The following is a 23,381-nucleotide window of genomic DNA, read 5'->3' as shown; positions in this document are numbered from 1 at the left end:
TAGGACAGAGAGGCCTAGCGTGCTTCAGTCCACGGGGTTGCAAACAATGGAACATGACTAATCAATTGAACAACGGCCTGGGAAAAGGCCATATACAACAAACCCCCAGCAAATATTATTTTTAATGTGAAAAACTGAAGTATTTGCTCTAAGATCAGCAACAAGACAAGGGTGCCCACTCTCACCACTGTTATTCAACATAGTTTTGGAAGTCCTAGCCACAGCAATCAGAGAACAAAAAAAAGAAAAAAAAAAATAAAAAGAAAGTAAAGGAATCCAGATTAGAAAAGAAGAAATAAAACCCTCACTGTTTGAAGATTGCAGATAACATGATACTATACATAGAACATAGAACACCTTAAAGATGCCACCTGAAAGTTATTAGAGCTAATAAATGAATATAGTAAAGTTGCACAATACAAAATTAGTACATAGAAATCCCTTGCATTCCTGTACACTAACAATAAAAACTGGCTTCCCAGGTGACACTAATGTTAAAGAACCTGCCGGCCAATTCAGGAGACCTCAGAGATGCAAGTTTAATCCCAGGGGTTGGGAAGATCCCCTGGATGAGGGTACAGGAACCCATTCCAGTACTCTTGCCTGCAGAATCCCATAGACAGAAGAGCCTGGCGGGCTTCAATCCGGTTGATCACAGACAGCTGGACACAACTGAAGCTACTTAGAACACATGCAACAATGAAAATCAGAAAGAGAAAGAACAATATCTTTCACCATTGCAACCAAAAAATACCTGGGAATAAACCTACCTAAAAAAACCAAAAGACCTGTATGTAGAAACCATAAGACACTGATGGAAAATAAATAAATAAATAAAAATCAAAGACAACACAAACAGATGGAGAGAAACACCATCTTCTTGGATTGGAAGAATCTATATTGTGAAATGACTGTATTACCCAAAGCAATCTACAGATTCAATGCAATGCCTTTCAAACCACCAATGGTATTTTTCCCATAACTAGAGCAAAAAAAAAAAAAAAAAAACACACACACACAATTTTTATGGAAACATGAAAGAACTCAAATAGCCAAAGCAATCTTGATAAAGAAAAATGGAGCTGGAGGAATCAACCTTACTGACTTCAGATAAATACTGTAAAGCTCCTATCACCAAGATAGTATGATACTGGCACACAAAAAGGAATATAGACCAATGGAACAAGATAGAAAGTGCAGAGATAAACCCATGCTACTATGGACAACTTAACATTTGACAAAATATTGAAGAATATACAATGGAGATAAGACAAACTCTTCCTTAAGTGATGCTGGGAAAAATAGAAGCTACATGTAAAAGAATGAAACTAGAACACCTCCTAATACCATACACAAAAATAAACTCAAAATAGATTAAAGATTAAATATAAGGCTAGATACTGTAAAACTCCTAGAATATAGGCAGCACAGTCCTTTATGTAAATCACAGAAAGATCCTCCATGACCCACTTCCTAGAATAATGGAAACGAAAACAAACAAAAACACAAAAAACAAATAAACAAGTGGGACCGAATTAAACATAAAAGGTTTTGCGCCACAAACGAAACTATAAACAATGTGAATAGACAACCCTCAGAATCAGTTCAGTTCAGTCACCCAGTCATATCTGACTCTTTGTGACCCCATGGACTGCAGCACGCCAGGCCTTCCTGTCCATCACCAACTCCCAGAGTTTACTCAAACTCGTGTCCATTGAGGTGGTGATGCCATCCAACCATCTCATCTGTCATCCCCTTCTCCTCCTGCCCCCAATCCCTCCCAGCATCAGGGTCTTTTCAAATGAGTCAGCTCTTCACATGAGGTGGCCAAAGTATTGGAGTTTCAGCTTCAGCATCAGTCCTTCTAATGAACACCCAGGACTGATCTCCTTTGGATCTCCTTTCTGTCCAAAGGACTCTCAAGAGTCTTCTCCAACACCACAGTTCAAAAGCATCAATTCTTCAGTGCTCAGTTTTCATTATTGTCCAACTCTCACATCCATACATGACTACTGGAAAAAACATAGCTTTGACTAGATGGACCTTTGTTGGCAAAGTAATGTCTCTGGTTTTTAATATGCTGTCTAAGTTGGTCCTAGCTTTTCTTCCAAGGAGCAAGCGTCTTTTAATTTCATGGCTGCAGTCACCATCCGCAGTGATTTGGAGCTGAAAAAAATAAAATCTGTCACTGTTTCCATTGCTTTCCCATCTATTTCCCATGAAGTGATGGGACTCGATGCCATGATCTTAGGTTTCTGAATGTTGAATTTTAAGCCAACTGTTTTACTCCTCTCTTTCACCTTCATCAATAGGCTCTTTAGTTCTTAACTTTCTGCCATAGGCTGTGGCAGAATGGGAGAATATAATAGCAAATGAAACATCTGATAAAGGGTTAATCTCCAAAATACATAAGCAGCTCATGCAGCTCAATACCAGACAAACAACCCAGTTAAAAAAATCAATAGAAGACCTAAACAGACATTTCTCCAAAGAAGTCATACATATGGCTAATACACACATGAAAATATGCTCAATATTGTCAGTATTAGAGAAATACAAGTCAAGATTTCTATGAGGTATTACCTCACACCAGTCAGAATGGCCATGATCAATAAATCTGGAGACAGTAAATGTTGGAGAGTGTGTGGTGAAAACTGAATGCTGTTACCCTTTTCGTGGGAATGTAAACTGATACAGCCACTATGGAAAACAGTATGGAGATTCCTTAAAAAGCTAGGAATAAAACTGCCGTATGACCCAACAGTTCCACTACTTGGCATACACCCTGGGGAAATCATTATTGAAAAAGATGCATGTAACCCAATTTTCATTGCAGCACTATTTACTGTAGCTAGGATATGGAAGCAACCTTTCTGTCCATCAACAGATGAATGGATAAAGAAGATGTAGTACAAATATTCAATGGAATATTACTCAGTCATATAAAGGTACACATTTGGATCAGTTTCAATGAAATGGATGAACCTAGACCCTATTATACAGAGTGAAGTAAGTCAGAAAGAGAAAAACAAATGTATTTCAATACACATATATAGAATCTAGAAAGACTGTACTGATGAATCTATTTGCAAGGAAGCAATGGGATGAGACGCAGACATAGAGAACAGACTTGTGAACACAGTGGAGGAAGGAGAGAAGGGACAAATTGAAAGTGTAACATTGAAACATATACATTACCATATATAAAATGTATAGCCACTGGGGATTTGCTATATGATGTAGCGAGCTCAAGCCTGTGCTCTGTGACCACCTAAAGGGGTGGGACATGGGACAGAAGTTCAAGAAGGAGGAGACATATATACACCTATAGATGATTCATATTGATGTTTGGCAGAAACCAACACAATATTATAAAACAACTTTCCTTCAATAAAAAATAAATAAATTTACTCAAAATACAGAGAAAAAGAAGCTGTGGTACATGTATGCAATGGACTATTTATTACTCAGCCATAAAAAAGAATGAAATACAGATTTTTTAAAATAAATGTACAAATGAACTTATTTGCAAAACAGTGGGACACAAAACAAACTTATGGTTACCAGGGGGAAAAGAGAGGAGGGATGATTTGGGATATTGGGATTGATATATACAGAGTACTATATCTAAAATAGATAAAAAAAATAATAGCATACTGTATAGTACAAGGAACTCTATTCAATACTCTAATGACCTGTATGGGAAAAGAATCTAAAAAACAGAGTTATATGTATAATTGATTCACTTTGTTGTATACCTGAAACTAACATAATAATATAAATCAAGTTTACTCCAATAAAATTATTAAAAAAAATTCTAGAGAGATTTAATCTTGATCACTTCATGAATTATATTTTATAGGCCTAGGCCCTGTAATCAGGTGCTGTGCCATGTCTAAGTCTCTGATCTTGAGGTGCTTACTTCTACTTAGTAAATTATATTAATAAATTTACAAAACATTGAACAATATAACCATGTATAATTAAATGTGAAATTATGTGGCATCTTACCAGCTTCTCTAGAGTGATCATCTTACCACTCTCACTCTAGAGTGATGACTGAACCAGTAAAGGATGATTTATGGAAGAACTAGAATTCAAATTAGCAATTGTAGAATGTATATGATTTGATCAGAGAAGCTCAAGAGACAAAGAATAAAAATGTGAAACCTAAAGATTCAAACTTATAGACCTGTAGAACAGAACAGCAGCTGAAGAATGGGGACATGTCTGGCTATTTGCGGCCCAATGGCCTGCAGCATGCCAGGCTTCCCTGTCCTTCACTATCTCCCAGAGTTCACTCAAACTCATGTTCATTGAATCAGTGATGCCATCCAACCATCTCATTCTTTGTCATCCCCTTCTCCTTCTGCCTTCAATCTTTCCAAGCATCAGGATCTTTTCCAATGAGTTGGCTCTTTGCATCAGATTGCCAAAATACTGGAGTTTCAGCTTTAGTATCAGTCCTTCCAATGAATATTCAGGGATGATTTCCTCTTGGATTGATTGATTTAATATCCTTGCTGTTCAAAGGACTCTCAAAAGTCTTATCCAACACCACAGTTGGAAGGCATCAGTTTTTCAGTGCAAAGCTTTCTTTCTGGTCCAGGTTTCACATCTGTACATGATTACTGGAAAAACCTTAACTTTGTCTATATGGACATTTGTCAGCAAAATGATATCTCTGCTTTTTAATATGCTGTCTAGGTTTGCCATAACATTTATTTGAAGGAGGAAGCATCTTTTAATTTCATGGCAGTGTCCACAGTGATTTTGGTGCCCAAGAAAATAAAGTATGTCACTGTTTTCATTCTTTTACCATCTATTTGCCTTTAAGTGATGGGACAAGAGTCCATAATCTTAGCTTTTTGAATATTGAGTTTTAAGCCAGCTTTTTCACTCTTCTCTTTCACCTTCACCTCTTTAGTTCTTCACTTTCTGCCAGAGAGGTGGTGTCATTGGCATATCTGAGGGTTTTGATATTTCTCTTAGAAATTTTGATTCCAGCTTGAGCTACATCCATCCTGGACTTTGCATGGTGTACTCTCCATATAAGTTAAATAAGTAGGATGACAGTACACAGCTTTGGCACCCTCCTTTCCCAGTTGTGAACCAGTCCATAGTTCCACATACAGTTCTAACTATTGCTTCTGTACCTGCATACAGGTTTCTCAGGTGACAGGTAAAGTGGTCCAGTATTCCCATCTCTTTAATTATTTTCCACAGTTTGTTGTGATCCACATGGTTAAAGGCTTTAGTATAGTCATTGAAACAGAGGTAGATGTTTTCTTGAATTCCAGTGCTTTTTCTATGCTGCAACAGATATTGGGAATTTGACCTCGGGTTCCTCTGCCTTTTCTAAATCTAACTTGTACATCTAGAAGTTCTTGTCTCACATATCGTTGAAGCCTAGCTTGAAGGTTTTTGACCATTGCCTTGCTACCATGTGAAATGAGTGCAATTCTGTGGTGGTTTGAACATTCTTTGGCATTGCCTTTCTTTGGAATTGGAATGAAAACTGACCTTTTCTAGTCCTGTGGCCACTGCTGGGTTTTTCAAATTTCCTACAAATTTCCTGAATGCAGTACTTCAACAGCATCATCATTAGGATCTGAAGTAGCTCAGCTGGAATTCCATCACCTCCACTAAGGCCCACGTGACTTCACATTCCAGGGTGTCCAGCCCTAGGTGAGTGATCACACTGTGGCTATCTGGGTCATTAAGATGTTCTCTGTATAGTTCTTTTGTGTATTCTTGCCACCTCTTCTTAATATCTTCTGTTTCTGTTGCATCCATATCATTTCTGTCCTTTATTGTGTCCATTTTTTGCATGAAATGGTACCTTGGTATCTTTCTAATTTTCTTCAAGAGATCTTGTCTGTTCCATTCTATTCCTTTTCTCTATTTCTTTGCACTGTTCACTTCAGAAGCCTTTCTTATCTCTCTTTGCTGTTCTTTGGAGCTCTGCATTCAGATCGGTTTATCTTTCCTTTTTTTTTTCTTCCTTTGCCTTTCACATCTCTTATTTTCTCAGCTATAGTAAGACCTACTCAGACAACCATTGAGTCTTTCTGCATTTCGTTTTCTTGGGGCTGGTTTTGATCACCACTTTCTGTACAATGTTGCAAACCTCCATCCATATTTCTTCTGGCACTCTGTCTATCATATCTATTCCCTTGAATCTACTTGTCACTTCCACTGTATAACCATAAGGAATTTGATTTAAGTCAACCTAAATGGCCCAGTGTTTTTCCCTACTTTATTTAAGTCTGAATTTGGCAATAAGTTCATGATCTGAGTGACAGTAAGCTCTCAGTCTTGTTTTTGCTGACTGTATAGAGCTTTTCCATTTTAAGCTTCAAAAAATATAATCTGATTTCAGTGTTGACCATCTGGTGATGTCCATGTGTAGAGTCATCTCTTGTGTTATTGGAAGAGAGTGTTTGATATGACCAGGGCATTCTCTTGGTAACGCTCTATTAGCTTTTGCCCTGCATCATTCTGTACTCCAAGGCCAAACTTGCCTTCCTTGACTTCCTGCTTTTGAATTCCAGTCCCCTATGATGAAAAGGACAATTTTTTTGGTGTTAGTTCTAGAATATCTTCTAGGTCTGCTTAGAACTATTCAACTTCCTATTCCTTGGCACTAGTGGTTGGGTCATAAACTTGGATTACTGTGATGCTGAATGTTTGCCTTTGAAAGGAACCAAGATCATTTTGTCTTTTTTTTTTTTTTTTTGAGATTGTACCCAAGTTCTGAATTTCAGGCTCTTTTGCTGACTATGAGGGGTACTCCAATTTGTCTAAGTGATTCTTGCTCACAGTATTGGACATAATGTTCATATGCTTTAAATTTGCCCATTCACATCCACTTTCATTCACTGATGACTAATGTCAAAATTCACTCTCGCCATCTCCTATTTGACCACTTCCAATTTACCTTGATTCATGAACCTAACATTCCAGGTTCTTTGTAATATTGTTCCTTACATCCTCAGAGTTTACTTTCACCACCAGATGCATCCACAACTGGCTGTTTCTGCTTTGGCTCAGCCTCTTCATTCCTTCTTGAGATATTTGTCTGCTCTTCTCTAGTAGCATGTAAGACACATATTGACCTGGAGGTTTGTCTTTTAGTGTCGTATCTTTACCTTTTTATGCTGTTCATTGGGTCCTCAAGGCAAGAATGTGGAATTTGCTTGCCATTCTCTTATCCAATATGCCACATTTTGTCAGAACTCTCTATCATGACCCATCTATCTTGGGTGACACTACACAGCATGGCTCATAGTTTCATTAAGTTACATATAGCTGTGAACCATGTGATTTTTTTTTTTTTTTGTGATTGTGGTTTTCATTCTCTCTGCCCTATTAAGTAGTTGTAAGTAGTTGTTGAATTGTTGTGTGTGCCAAGCATTGGAATGGGAACTGAGAGTGTAATGATGGCACAGAATCAGAGTTCTAGAGCTAAAGGCAACAGTAATATTATATTAATCTTATTGTGTACTAAATTCTGTTGTGAATCACAGATTTAGCCCATTTTCTAGTCATGGTTCTTCCTTGTATGCTCAGCTCTCATGCCATTTGTGATGTGGAACATTCCCTGGACTTGGGGAATTTATAAGGAATTATTGCAAAAAGTAAAGTACACGGCATTGGGAATCTGGATTAGGCTAGTGGTACCTAGGTTGGACAAGAATCATTCCAAAGCGGAGAACTCACCCAGATTTGATCTTTGATAAGATTGTTGGGGATGATAGAGATCTATAGCTAGTGAAATGCCTGCATGTTTTCTTGCTTGCTAATAAGAAGCATGGTGATCAAGAGTCAAATAGGAATGTTAAGAAGAGAAGTTAAACGTGTTGGTAGAAGTCACCATGTTATAGAAGCTAAATATAGAATCTCAACAGAAAATACATGCAGGCTTATTGAACAATCCATCCCAGTGCAGAACTGGGAAAAGACCGACAGATCATTTGTGTGTTTCTGTTCCCTGTTTAGTGACTGATTCTACTGTATTGGGTCCCAGGATTCAGTGGTGGCATGAAGATTAATTTTCCTGATGCATTATGAAGATAATAAAGCCCTTACTTTTGCAAATGGTAAAGAAAATGCCTTAAATACCTGCCAAAGTCAAGACAGACTGAAACTGCTTGAAATTTCTGTAAGATTATGTGAATGTGAACACACTGAATTGCAAATGACTACTCATCTTCACACGCATCTGGGCAGCAGAGCTCTCACAATTTGCCAACTTTTGACTTGTGTATAATAGGTAACTTTATGCATACATAAAGACAGAGTGAGAATTAGAAGGAGAGAAAGTCTACAATATGGATATGGATATAGGGCACTCAACTAGATATAGGTAAAGGACACTGTATTCTGAGATATCCACATGTTTTGCAGGATTTTAAGTGTTTCACCAGATGTTTGAATTTATATGGAATAGTTGTCCAACAGCATGTTGGTAAATTTTTCAGAATTTAGAGTAGTTAAGTTTCTAGAATCACTAATTATAGCAAGTTTCCCTGGAACATTTATGGTCCTTTAAAGGTAGCAGGGAAAAAGAGAGCAGAAAGCCTGATCTCATAAATGGTCTTAAATTTTACTATGCTTAAAACAATATGGCACTAACATATGAATATAAATATAGTTTGGATAATCCAGAAAAATTGGAAAAATCTGATGTAATGTATATGGAAACTTAATATGTGATAAAAATAACACTCAATTTGGTCACAAATGATCATTTATTTAATTAATAATAATGGCTTATTCACTTTATATCTGGGAAAAATCTTAAACCCCTGTGTCATAGTATAAGATAAAATTGTAGAAATTATAACAATAAAATATTTTTAACATTTAGAAAAATGCTTATACTAGTTTGCATTCCCACTAAGTGTAAGAGGGTTTCCTTTTCCCCACACCCTCTCCAGCGTTTATTGCTTGTATACTTTTGGATCACAGCCATTCTGACTGGTGTGAAATGGTACCTAATTGTGGTTTTGATTTGCATTTCTCTGATAATGAGTGATGTTGAGCATCTTTACCTCAGTGTTCATCGCAGCACTGTTTATAATAGCCAGGACATGGAAACAACCTAGATGTCCATCAGCAGATGAATGGATAAGAAAGCTGTGGTATATATACACAATGGAGTATTACTCAGCCATTAAAAAGAATACATTTGAATCAGTTCTAATGAGGTGGATGAAACTGGAGCCTATTATACAGAGTGAAGTAAGCTGGAAAGAAAAACACCAATACAGTATACTAACGCATATATAGATGGAATTTAGAAAGATGGTAACGATAACCCTATATGCGAGAGAGCAAAAGAGATACAGATATATAGAACAGTCTTTTGGACTCTGTGGGAGAGGGAGAGGGTGGGATGATTTGGGAGAATGGCACTGAAACATGTGTAATATCATATATGAAATGAATCACCAGTCCAAGTTCGATGCATGATACTGGTGGCTTGGGGCTGGTGCACTGGGATGACCCAGAGGGATGGTAAAGGGAGGGAGGAAAGAGCGGGGTTCGGGATGGGGAACACGTGTATACCTGTGGCGGAATCATGTTGATTTATGGTAAAACCAATACAATATTGTAAAGTAATTAAGCTTCATTTAAATACATAAATTTATATTAAAAAATAAAAATAAAACAAAAAAATAAATAAAGAATCAATCAAAAACAAAAAAGTAAAATGCTTATATACTCTAGTTGATTATGCAATATGAAATAATACAGAAAACACAGAATCTTATTCACAAATAGATGGATAATCCAACCATATAAAATTTTAAAAATCCCTAGATAACCAAATTAGGAATAGGCTAGGAGAAAATATTTATAGCATGCGATAGAGGTCTATTATTTCTACAATCCAAATGATAGGTAAAAATCACATAAAAGCATAAATAGTCCAGAGAAAAATACATGAAGAATATGATCAAAAGAGAAATGAAAATAGTTAATGAGCATATGACAAGATACTCATCCTGGGCAGTAGTTAAGGAAAGCAAATTAAATCAGTGAAATTCCATGCTTCCTGTTAGATTGCCACAACAAAATAAACAAACAAATAGAGCCTATTATACAGAGTGATGGAGAAGGAAATGGCACCCCACTCCAGTACTCTTGCCTGGAAAATCCCATGGATGGAGGAGCCTGGTAGGCTGCACTCCATGGGGTCGCTATGAGTCAGACACGGCTGAGCGATTTCACTTTCACTTTTCACTTTCATGCACTGGAGAAGGAAATGGCAACCTACTCCAGTGTTCTTGCCTGGAGAATCCCAGGGACAGGGGAGCCTGGTGGGCTGCCATCTCTGGGGTCGCACAGAGTTGGACACGACTGAAGCGACTTAGCAGCAGCAGCAGCATACAAAGTGAAGTAAATCAGAAAGAGAAAGACAAATATCATGGTATATTAACACACATATATGGAATCTAGAAAAATAGTACTGAGGATCTTACCTCAGTTCAGTTCAGTAGCTCAGTCGTGTCTGACTCTTTGCGACCTCATTCATTGCAGCACACCAGGCCTCCCTGTCCATCACCAACTCCCGGAGTTCCCTCAAACTCATGTCCATCGAGTCGGTGATGCAACCCAGCCATCTAATTCTCTGTTGTCCCTTTCTCCTCCTGCCCCCAATCCCTCCCAGCATCAGGGTTTTCTGCAATGGGTCAACTCTTCACATGAGGTGGCCAAAGTATTGGAGTTTCAGCTTTAGCATCATTCCTTCCAAAGAACACTCAGGACTGATCTCCTTCAGAATTGAATGGTTGGATCTCCTTGCAGCCCAAGGGACTCTCAAGAGTCTTCTCCAACACCACAGTTCAAAAGCATCAATTATTTGGCACTCAGCTTTCTTCAGCAGTCCAACTCTCACATCCATACATGACTACTGGAAAAACCATAGCCTTGACTAGATGGACCTTTGCTTGCAAAGTAATGTCTCAGCTTTTTAGTATGCTGTCTAGGTTGGTCATAACTTTCCTTCCAAGGAGTAAGTGTCTTTTAATTTAATGGCTGCAATCACCATCTGCAGTGATTTTGGAACCCCCTAAAATAAAGTCTGACTCTGTTTCCACCTTTTCCCCATCTATTTGCCATGAAGTGATAGGACCAGATGCCATGATCTTCATTTTCTGAATGTTGAGCTTTAAGCCAACTTTTTCAGTCTCCTCTTTCACTTTCATCAAGAGGCTTTTTAGTTCCTATTCACATTCTGCCATAAGGGTGGTGTCATCTGGGATCTTACTTAAAGCGCAGCAAAGGAGAGGGGCGAGGAGAGGGTGCGATGATTTGAGAGACAATAGTTAAACATACACATTACCATATGTAAAATAGATAGCCAGTGGGAGTTGGATGTATGATGCAGGGAACCCAAAGTAGGTGCTCGGTGACAACCTAGAGGGTTGACATTGGGAGCGACTTGGGATGGAGGTTTAAGAGGGAGGGGACATATGTATACCTATGGCCAATTCATGTTAATGTATGACAAAAATCATCACAATATTATAAAGTAATTTTCCTCTAGTTAAAGTTTTGTTTTGTTTTTGTTTTTGTTTTAAAGAAGAAAAAAATGCAACTCTCCCCCCCCCAAAAAAAAAAAAAAATAATAAACAAGCAAATAGCATTTAGGGTCATGGAGATTATGGGGAAATGTAGATGATAGGAACACAAGTATTCATAGACACTGCCAGTATTTTTTAAAGTTATGAGGTAGCATCTATTAAAATAAAGCATGTGCATACTTTAGGAAAATATTGAAGGCAAAAGAAGAAGGGAGTGACACAACATGAGATGGTTCGATAGCATCACTGTCTCATTGGACGTGAATTTGAGCTGACTCCAGGAGATATGGAGGACACAGGAGCCTGGTGTGCTGCAGTCCATGGAGTCACAAGGAGTCAGACATGACTTAGCAACTGAATAACAACAACATACTTTGACTAAAAAATACTACTAATATGAAAAGTATATTTGAAGGTATTTATTGCAGCATTAATTTTCGTAGTAAAATAAAATTGAACTAATCTTACTGTCTTTCATCTATGAAATGGGTTTAGAAAAGTAAGGTATATTCAACCTGTAGCTTTACACATGGATGAGTAACTCTGTAGCTCTTACACATGGAGGACATGTATACTGTTGCTTGAAGCAAAATGTTTTTTTATAAGTGGAAATTCTCCATATGTATATGTATTTGAATGTGTTTGTATGAGCATGGTGAAAGATGTTAAATTATTCACACTAATTACCTCAGGATTGACATTGGAAGAAAGAGGGAGATGATTACCTGTTTTATACACCTGTGTATTGTTTCACATGTTACTACACAAGCATTACTTTGGTTCCTTTGTCTGTCTGGTTATTTCTTTATCTTAGACAAAAGAACTAATCTCAAAGTCTAGTCCCTCTGCTTACTGGATTGCAAAAGGGAATGACAACCCACTCCAGTATTCTTGCCTGGGAAATCCCATGGGCAGAGGAGCCTGGTTGGCTACAGTCCATGGGATCACAAAAGAGTTGGACAGAATTAAATAACAGCAGCATCTACTTTCTGGCTAAATGGTCTTGGAAAGTCACATAACCACTTTAAGTCTTATTTTTTCTCATCTGAAAAATAGCAATCATATTATCTCATAGAATTGTGGGGAGGATTAAGCAAAATAAGATTTTTCTGTGGGGAGGATTAAGGAAAATAAGATATACCTAATTCCTAGCACAGAGCTAGGAAAACTCCCCTCTTCCTTTTACTTAACTCTCTGTTGATGTGTTTTCAGGGATGCAAGCCAGTTACCATATTATAACTAATTTCAATGAATGGTTGAAGCCACTGTGCAAACAAATTATTCAACAAATGCTAAAGCTAAATTAAAATTATTTTCTTTGGTGATAAAACCATTTAGGATAACCTATATCACTGTTCACTCCCTTCATTCATCTAGACATTAAGAGTTGTAATAATTAATTTCATATGGCCCATCAAAAGTATGAAATTAAGTGACCAATCCTATGACCTACACTGGTTCCTTCTCTGAATTCAGGTTGGGTTGTGTGGGGGCCTGAAAGCTTCTTCTCTTCCCCACCAGCTGTTAAGGATAGGGTAGCTCATGGTCTTTCTCCTATACAATAAAAAAACTCTCCAAGTTGGAGAAGTCAGATGATTCAATGGCTTAAAATCTCCCTGCATAATAGTTATTCAAATTCCAGCAATAATTTCTCTCAGTTTCTAAGAAAACTTTCATCTTTTAACTAGTATAAGACTTGCATGGCTTGCAGCTTCTATTCATACATTTGGATGAATCCAAATGTCTCTTCTGCTAGAAAGGCTAATTCCGAACTTTAGGGAAGGAGCAGAGTCAGTTTACTCCCCTGTCTCTATTTAGATTTTAATATTCACGTGCCTAATTATAACATATTTTATTATAACATGATTTGTTAGCTTGCCTGTCTTCCCACCATTAAAGGTCTCCATTAGAGTAGGGGCATTAAAAAAAAAAACAAAAAACAAACAAACACACACAAAAAAAACAAAAACTGGCTCATTGGAGATGTTCCATAATTTTTAGATGAATGCCATTTTAAATGAATGGTATTGAGTAGAATATTTCCAACACTTTAGAGACTCCCAAATGAGAGAAAGGGAAGCCCTAGTTAGAAGCCCTCCATGTAATTTGCATCAGCATCCCAACAGTGGAGAAGAGTCCAGTAGCAACGGAATTATTCAAAGCCAGTTCCCCTCATTATATAAATCTAAAATATGAAGCAGCCAACACCTGCAGCAGTGAGCATTTCAAACATGCTTATTAATAATGGCTCAAAATGGAGATTTACTACAGTTAAGAATAAGGAGAGGGACCATAAATCAGCTCTGGTGAGGAAAAAGCAAAGAAAAATTCTTATTTAAAATATATGCATATGCTTTATAATCCTAAAATGGATATTGCTGTATTGAAATGGAGCCTTTATTTGTAAGATTGAATTCACTGAAAATGTTTTATGCCAGTATTCATTTTTCCAAATTTCATTTGCTTTCCTTTGGCTGAAAAGTTGAGGACTTAGTTTATTGCTTGAAAGCAGAAGAAGGTTTTCTTAGTTGAATCTCTTCATCCCTTGCTTCAAATGATTACTTGTAATGCTCTATTTGGCTTATGGGAAAATGCTGCTTTATGGGCACATATGTTGAAGAAAAGTGTTTTTAAAACATTCAATTAGTGTGCCTTCAAGTTAAAATTAAAAAAAAAAAAGTGATAGGATTAAATTCTCATAAAAACCCAACTGTTGCTTAGAAACCAATTATTTTCCTATTCGAAACTACTCCAAGGGTCATCAAGCTCACTCTTGGTTGTATTCCAACCAAGGTAGATACATGTGTTTACTTCATAAATCAGACCATAACACTCCCTTGGCCCAAATTCTTGGTTGCTTTCTAATACAAATCCCTGTCCCTGGTAAAATGCAAATCCCTGTCCCCAGTCTCCCCGGCAAAACTCATCTCATCTTATTTTTCTTCTCATCTGGCTCATAAAGTTCAGATTAACTGACTTCCTCTCCACTGCTTGAACACATGAGTCTCTTCTCTGCTAAGACCTGTACCTCTCCTCTGCCTTGAACACCCTCTCCCCTGCCATTCTTCCAAGAGTAACTGCTCTCAGTCCTTTGAGAGTCTGTTAGATGTCACTTCCAAAGAAATTATTTCTTCCCATTCTATCTAGGTTATCTACCCATCCATACTATATTCTATAATTCATAACTGTTTTGTTTCTAGAACATACTTACAAATAGTTCTTATTACATGTATATGCATATATAAACTTGGAGATAAACAATAAGATGAACAATATCTCCCATATTCCTCACTAGATGGCAGGATCATGAGAGCAGGAACCATATCTGTTTTATTTATTGCTGACTACCCAGAAATTATGACATTGCCTGGCATATAGCATAGGTCCTCAGTAAATATTTGCTGCAGGAATTCTCAGTATCAAGCCTAATGCTTGGCACATAATAGGTTGCCAATAAACACTTTTCAATTGAGTCTGTTTTGTTTCCATAGAATTTAGTGAGTCCCATAAATTCCATAAATTAATTCCAACTGCCAAACTCCCTACCATAACAGCAGGGTCTCTGGAAATTCTGCTGAAATGACAAATGACAATTCAGGACAGATGAATAAGGAGGATGCCTAAAAGCTCAATCTGAGTTTAGAGATTCTTTTCTAGGATAAAAATGCCACCAAGATAAATTTTAACTCTATCAGAATTAATCCCTCTAGTTCATTGTTCTCTCAAACTATTTCTTTCTAGTGGGAGACTTTTGGTTTTATCTGGGAGTTACCATGATGTGTTAATAAACTAACTTGAGCTTTTTGTTTTACTTGTTTTTGAAAAAGCAGCTGATAGGTTTCACTTTGAGTTTTCCAAGACTCATGCTTTAAGCAGCTGAGATCACAGTCACTGCACATACTGTATAGCTCACTAGATCCAGAGCCAAGAGACTATTGGAATTTGTAGTTTATGATACAACGACAGCATTAACACAGGGAAATGTTTTGGCAAGATAACAAATAGCTGTGATGAAGCAGTTAAGTTCCATTTGTTTAGGCTCTGTGAAAATTAATTTGCAAAGCTTTCTAAGTCTGGTGTGTGTTCTAGTTTATATGTAAATTAAAAGATTGTGTGAAAAGGATTCTAGAGATGATGCCATTCAGACATTTCAGACAAGTTGTCCACTAATTAATTTTCACTCTATTTTACTTTATTTACATTCACATTTTCCTCAAAAGTAAGTTGTATCAGTCAGGCTAGAAAATGACACCTCCATAGCCAACAAGCCATAATGACTGATGCTTTTTTTAAAAGGGCAGAAGACATACAGATGTCTAACAAACACATGAAAAGATGCTCAACATCGATCAATATCAAATAAATGCAAATCAAAACCACAATGAGGTACCATTTCACGCCAGTCAGAATGGCTGCTATCCAAAAGTCTACCTAATACAATTATGTAAAGTTTAAAAATAAAATTAAAAAAAAAAAAAAAGTCTACAAGCAATAAATTCTGGAAAGGGTGTGGAGAAAAGGGAACCCTCTTAGACTGTTGGTGGGAATGCAAACTAGTATAGCCACTATGGAGAACAGTGTTGCTGCTAAGTCACTTCAGTCGTGTCCGACTCTGTGCAACACCATAGACGGCAGCCCACCAGGCTCCCCTATCCCTGGGATTCTCCAGGCAAGAACACTGGAGTGGGTTGCTATTTCCTTCTCCAATGCATGACAGTGTGGAGATTCCTTAAAAAACTGGAAATAGAACTGCCTTATGACCCAGCAATCCCACTGCTGGGCATACACACTGAGGAAACCAGAATCGAAAGAGACACATGTACCCCAATGTTTATCACAACACTGTTTATAATAGCCAGGACATGGAAGCAACCTAGATGTCCATCAGCAGATGAATGGATAAGCAAGCTGTGGTACATATACACAATGGAGTATTACTCAGCCATTAAAAAGAATACATTTGAATCAGTTCTAATGAGGTGGATGAAACTGGAGCCTATTATACAGAGTGAAGTAAGCTGGAAAGAAAAACACCAATACAGTATACTAACGCATATATATGGAATTTAGAAAGAAGGTAACAATAACCCTGTATGCGAGGAAGCAAAAGAGACACAGATGTATAGAACAGTCTTTTGGACTCTGTGGGAGAGGGCAAGGATGGGATGATTTGGGAGAATGACATTGAAACATGTAAAATAGCATATGTGAAACAAATCTCCAATCCAGGTTTGATGCATGATACAGAGTGCTTGGGACTGGTGCACTGGGATGGTCCAGAGGGATGGGATAGGGAGGGAGGTGGGAGGGGGGTTCAGGATGGGGAACACGTGTGCACTCAAGTCAACGTATGGCAAAACCAGTACAATATTGTAAAATAAAATTAATTTAAAAATAACTAACAAAATAAAAAAATGGCAGAAAATTAAAATTTTTACTGGGGCAACCATGGGAGTTAGAAAAATAATTCAGCAGTGATTCTTTAAATTTGGGAATAGAAACTCTCCTAGCATTCTACAAAGACACTTCTCTTTCCAAGGGTAATATCAGGTGTTTATAAACCTGAAGGATCAAAAATATGGAGCATAGTTAAGTATTAAAAGTCTGGGGATAACTGAGAGCTCTGCACAAATCCATAGAGGGAGAGTTTCTTACTCTGAATCTTGAAGCCTTAGTTCATTTGCCCAGATTTGCTCTGCAGGTAAAATCCACAGGCTCATTCCATGGCAGAAAGTGAAGAAGAACTAAAGAGCCTCTTGATGAAAGTGCAAGAGGAGAGTGAAAAAGTTGGCTTAAAGCTCAACATTCAGAAAACTAAGATCATGGCATCCAGTCCCATCACTTCATGGCAAATAGATGGGGAAGCAGTGGAAACAGTGGCTGACTTTATTTTTCTGGACTCCAAAATCACTGCAGATGGTGATTGCAGCCATGAAATTAAGAGGCATTTACTCCTTGGAAGAAAAGTTATGACCAACCTAGACAGCATACTAAAAAGCTGAGACATTACTTTGTCAACAAAGATCCATCTAGTCAAGGCTATAGTTTATCCAGTAGTTTTGTATGGATGTGAGAGTTGGACTATAAAGAAAGCTGAGCACTGAAGAATTGATGCTTTTGAACTGTGGTTTTGGAGAAGCCTCTTGAGAGTCCCTTGGACTGTAAAGAGATCCAACCAGTCCTTCCTAAAGGAGATCAGTCCTGGGTGTTCATTGGAAGGACTGATATTGAAGCTGAAACTCCAATACTGTGGCCACCTGATGCAAAGAGCTGACTCATTTGAAAAGACCCTGATACTGGGAAAGATTGAGGACAGGAGGAGAAGGGGACAACAGAGGATGAGATAGTTGGATGGCATCACCGACTCATTGCACATGAGTTTGGGTGGACTCTGGCAGTTGGTGATGGACAGGGAGGCCTGGCTTGCTATGGTTCATGGGGTAGCAAAGAGTCGGACACTACTGAGCAACTGGACTGAATAAGTATGGGCACCCCTTGTTCTGTTTTCACAGCCTTCCTCTTATAGCATTTCCCTAGAACCTAGATTAACACCACATTTGTAGACCTATTCTAGGTCCTTTTTTCACCTGAGGTCCCTGGACTGGTTTGACCCATTAATTATGTCTCAACACATACAGTGATTCTAAGAGCACTGACTTCTTTCATCAGTCCAGTTCTTCATGAGCAGTCATCCCCATTAGGTCTTCTTGGGGCCCTGAAGATTAAACACATCTTTTCTTACATGAAACAAAAGCTTATTCTACCCACCTACAGTAGAATGGTTTTCTAAAGTCCTAAACTTTTTTGGAATGATTGATATGTAAAGCAACTGATTTGAACCTTTGCACTTTAAATTGATTTCAACTGGAGTCTAGACATTAATGTTCCTCTTGCTTTACCAAAAAGAAATGGCAGCAAAAGTTTTACAATGGCCACAACAACAACTTAACACTGAAACCCTGATTCTGATAATCTGCTCATGTATGAAAACTGCTAGGTACCAAGGGATTTCAAGCAGTTTGAGTCTTGAGACCTGAGTACTGATGCTTACTCTGTCCTTCCCTACCTCTCCCTGGCTGTTTGGTTTTGAGCTGAGGACATTCTCTCCCCTTATGGCTTTCATTCCACTGTAGCCATTTAGATTAGATGACCTCTAAGGCGGCTTTGGTTTCTGAAAGATCATTAATTTCTGGCTAACTTAAAATGAGTAATCCAATGGTGAATAAACTTTGATACCCTTTCAGAAATGAAGATAATGGTACACTTGAACAAAACAGAGTGATTCTCAATTGTCTAAGCATGTAGTTAGAACAAGACAAACAGGCTTTAGCAGTTCAGTGATGTATAAAACCCTGAAACTTTTTGTCATAAAGAATGCCATGCCCAATTTAAAAGCAAATCAGATGTTCGTATAAAACTTCCACTGTTTGTGTTTTTATAGGGGTACTTTTGGGGTGTGAAGTTTATTAATGAAACACAGTAGCATGGTATATTTCTCCATATATTAGTGCCCTCTTTGATTTCCTTCACCAGTGGAGAAATATACCGTGTTCATGGAGCAGAAGAATCAATATGGTGAAAATGAGTATATTACCCAAAGCAATCTATAGATTCAATGCAATCCCTATCAAGTTACCAACGGTATTTTTCACAGAGCTAGAACAAATAATTTCACAATTTGTATGGAAATACAAAGAAAACCTCTGATAGTCAAAGCAATCTTGAGAAGGAAGAATGGAACTGGAGGAATCAACCTACGTGACTTCAGGCTCTACTACAAAGCCACAGTCATCAAGACAGTATGGTACTGGCACAAAGACACAAATATAGATCAATGGAACAAAATAGAAATCCCAGAGATAAATCCTCACACCTATGGACACCTTGTCTTTGACAAAGGAGGCAAGTATATACAATGGAGAAAAGACAATCTCTTTAACAAGTGGTAAAACTGGTCAGCCACTTGTAAAAGAATTAAACTAGAACACTTTCTAAAACCATACACAAAAATAAACTCAAAATGGATTAAAGATCTAAACATAAGACCAGAAACTGTACAACTCCTAGAGGAGAACATAGGCAAAACACTCTCCGACATAAATCACAGCATAATCCTCTATGACCTACCTCCCAGAATATAGCAAATAAAAGCAAAAATAAACAAATTGGACCTAATTAAACTTAAAAGCTTCTACACAACAAAAGAAACTATAAACAAGGTGAAAAGACAGCCTTCAGAATGGTAGAAAATAATAGCAACTGAACCAATGGACAAAGAATTAATCTCAAAAATATACAAGCAACCCCTGCAGCTCAATTCCAGAAAAATAAACCACCCAAACAAAACATGGGCCAAAGAACTAAACAGACAGTTTTCCAAAGAAGACATACAGATGGCTAACAAACACATGAAAAGAGGCTCAACATCACTCAATATCAAAGAAATGCAAATCAAAACCACAATGAGTTACCATTTCATGCCAGTCAGAATGGCTGCTATCCAAAAGTCTACAAGCAATAAATGTTGGAGAGGGTGTGGAGAAAAGGGAACCCCCTTAGCCTGTTGGTGGATATGCAAAGTAGTACAGCCACTATGGAGAACAGTTTGGAGATTCCTTAAAAAACTGGAAATAGAACTGCCTTATGACCCAGCAATCCCACTGCTGGGCATACACACCGAGGAAACCAGAATTGAAAGAGACATGTGTACCCCAATGTTCATCGCAGTACTGTTTATAATAGCCAGGACATGGAAGCAACCTAGATGCCCATCAGCAGACGAATGGATAAGAAAGCAATGGTACATATACACAATGGAGTATTACTCAGCCATTAAAAAGAATACATTTGAATCAGTTCTAATGAGGTAGATAAAACTGGGGCCTGTTATACAGAGTGAAGTAAGCCAGAAAGAAAAATACCAATACAGTATACTAACACATATGTATGGAATTTAGAAAGACGATAATGATAACCCTGTATGCCGAGGCAGCAAAAGAGACACAGATGTGTAGAACAGTCTTTTGTACTCTGTGGGAGAGGGCGAGGATGGGATAATTTGGGAGAATGACATTGAAACATGTATAATATCATATGTGAAATGAATCTCCAGTCCAGGTCCAATGCGTTATACAGGGTGCTCAGGGCTGGTGCCCTGGGATGACCCAGAGGGATGGGATGGGGAGGGAGGTGGTAGAGGGGTTCAGGATGGGGAACACGTGTGTACCTGTGGAGGATTCATGTTGATGTATGGCAAAACCAATACAATATTGTAAAATAATTAGCCTCCAATTAAAATAAATTATTAAAAAAAAAAAAAAGAAACACAGTAACATCTGCCCACCCACACTGCCATAAAAAAGCAGCACAATGCATTTATGGGGTTGGATTCTTTTTGTTAATAATTTTCATGAGAGTATTGAAAATGCAATATGTACCAGCTGTTACTATGTTGATCACACACATCTGCCTTCCAAGGAAGATTCCTAAGACATCATAGGAAAGGGAATTGTATTAGTTTCCTGTTGTGGTTCTGACAAATTATAGCAACTTAGTGACATAAAACAACACAAATGTATTATCTTAAAGTTCTGGAGGTGAGAAGTGTGAAATGAGTCTCAGTGTCATCAGGCTAGTCAGCATTCCTTTTGGAGTCTCTAGATGAAGAATCTGTTGCTTTGCCCATTCCAGCTTGTAGAGGCCAACTGTGTTCATTGGCTCATGTTTCTTAGTCCTCTCCTGACCTCTCTGACCTCTTTTTCCATCCTTAAATATTTTCTCTGTATCTGTGACCTTTCTACACCTCTCTCTGAAAATAGACTGTTGTTATTTTGTTGGGCCCAGATAATCCATGTAAGCTATGCATCTCAAGATGCTTATTAGTAATAATTTATAATTGATTAATTAGTTTTAGTAATTTCTTCCCAGTATATTTTACAACATAAGGTGACACATTCACAGGTTCTGGGGTTTGGATGTGGACATCTTTGGAGGAGTCTATTATTCAGCCTATGTCTGAGGCCAGAGATACCAACAAAAGCCCGAGTAAATGACTATCTAAGGTAACACAGCTAATTTGTGGCAGTGCCATGAATATATCCCCAGGATCCTCACATTGGCCCTGTTTATGTACATCACTGATGAAAACAGGTAGGAATATGCATTGATGGAGGCTTTATTTTTATAGTAATCTTGAAATGATTGAGAAATAAATATAAAATTCAGTGAATTTAAAAGAGCATTTTAGAGATGATAGTTTATATTTTTTCAAACATATTTTTAATGCAAGAGCTTCCTTAAAATTTTAATTTTGCTGGGTCACGGTACCTTCTAATAATAAAGTGACTTGCAGTGATAACATAACTTAAATAATGATGGGAAATGAAAGTTCTAAGGAACAACATGTACATATTCTCCTATCTACTTCTTCTCCTCCTTGTCCTTCTCTTTCTCCTTCTGAAACTGGTCATTGCTGCCATTTTGAAAATCTGTTATAACTGGAAAGTTAATTCAAACTTTTTAAACTGAAGGGAATGGAGCTACCAGAGGCTTATTACCATGGGTTTATACAAATTAAGTTATTTGCCATATTTCACAATAAAGTCCACCTAATTTTGATGTTGACGCATTCTTCTAAGGCTCTAAGGAAATTGTTTTTATCTCTTCTCCCACTTCTACACAATAATTGCTGTAACAGTTAAAAGGGTTATAGAATTTTGAATTTAGATGAGATTAGACATATTGTCCAGCCCAATACTTGTCTCTTTCACAGTATCTTTGGCAGATATTTGCCATATTCCTCTCTTGCCTGTTTTCTTCACCCATGGCATGGGAAGGAATGATGACTGCTGTAAATTAAAAGCTGTATTTAGTTTGAGTTCCTGAGAAAGTAGGTATTTTTGAGAGGGTTGTGGCTCTATATTGTTAGGCTCATGTTCTTTACTTCCTCTGCTGCAGGCTTTGGTGCTCCTCTTCTAGAGTTTTATACACACGTGACTTAATTGCATACTGTTCCCTACCCCCAGTGCAGTAATTGTTCTTACATGTATCTGCCTTCAAAATTCAACCTAACTCAGCAATGGACATGCAATAATAGTTCACTGTACTGCTGATGGATGTGATAGATGGATGAATTAATGATGACCATATAATGTCAGAGGCATGACACATGGATCCAAAGAGATACTAAGGGCGCAGGGAAAGGTTGAAGTAACAGCTTCTGATCGTCACTGATATAAAATTAGTAGGCTAGCTACACTACTATTCTGCTAACTTTCTTAAAGAGAGTAAAATATGACTGGAAATAGGACAGAAATTTATTTAATAGATTCTTTAATATGACACTGAAAATAAGTGGATGGTTTCCTTTCAGATATTTCCATTCAGTACTCAATTCCATCCTTATCTGCTTATCAATGAACACATCCTTCAGCTGCTGTTACATTAAGTCAAGTTGCCAAGCTGTTGTTTGGCATTGATTGCATGCATGCATGCTCAGTTGCTTAGTTGTAGCTGATTCTTTTCGACCCTATGGACTGGACCCTGCCAGTCTCCTCCCTCCATGGGATCCTCCAGGCAAGAATACTGGAGTGGGTTGCCATCTTCTTCTCCAGGGGATCTTCCTCATCCAGGAGTTGAACCTGAGTCCCTGCATTGGCAAGTGGATTCTTTACCACTGAGCTACCTGGGAAGCCCCTGATATTGGCGGGTTCATAAAATAATCACTCCCTCAGTTTGGTCTTGACAACATATAGAATAATGCCTTGTATATGTTGAATGCTTTCTAGG

At 37.7% G+C, this 23,381-nt stretch overlaps 1 protein-coding gene across 1 annotated transcript in view; it reads left to right on the top strand.

The window, feature by feature from the left end:
- Positions 1-23,381, top strand: part of CA10 (carbonic anhydrase 10) — an 845,692-nt gene that overhangs the window by 324,011 nt on the left and 498,300 nt on the right.

Source organism: Bos taurus, chromosome 19, assembly GCF_002263795.3.
Source record: "Bos taurus isolate L1 Dominette 01449 registration number 42190680 breed Hereford chromosome 19, ARS-UCD2.0, whole genome shotgun sequence".
NCBI lineage: Eukaryota > Metazoa > Chordata > Mammalia > Artiodactyla > Bovidae > Bos > Bos taurus.
Note: the sequence above shows the minus strand (reverse complement) of the source record. Positions and strands in the feature narration are given on the sequence as shown.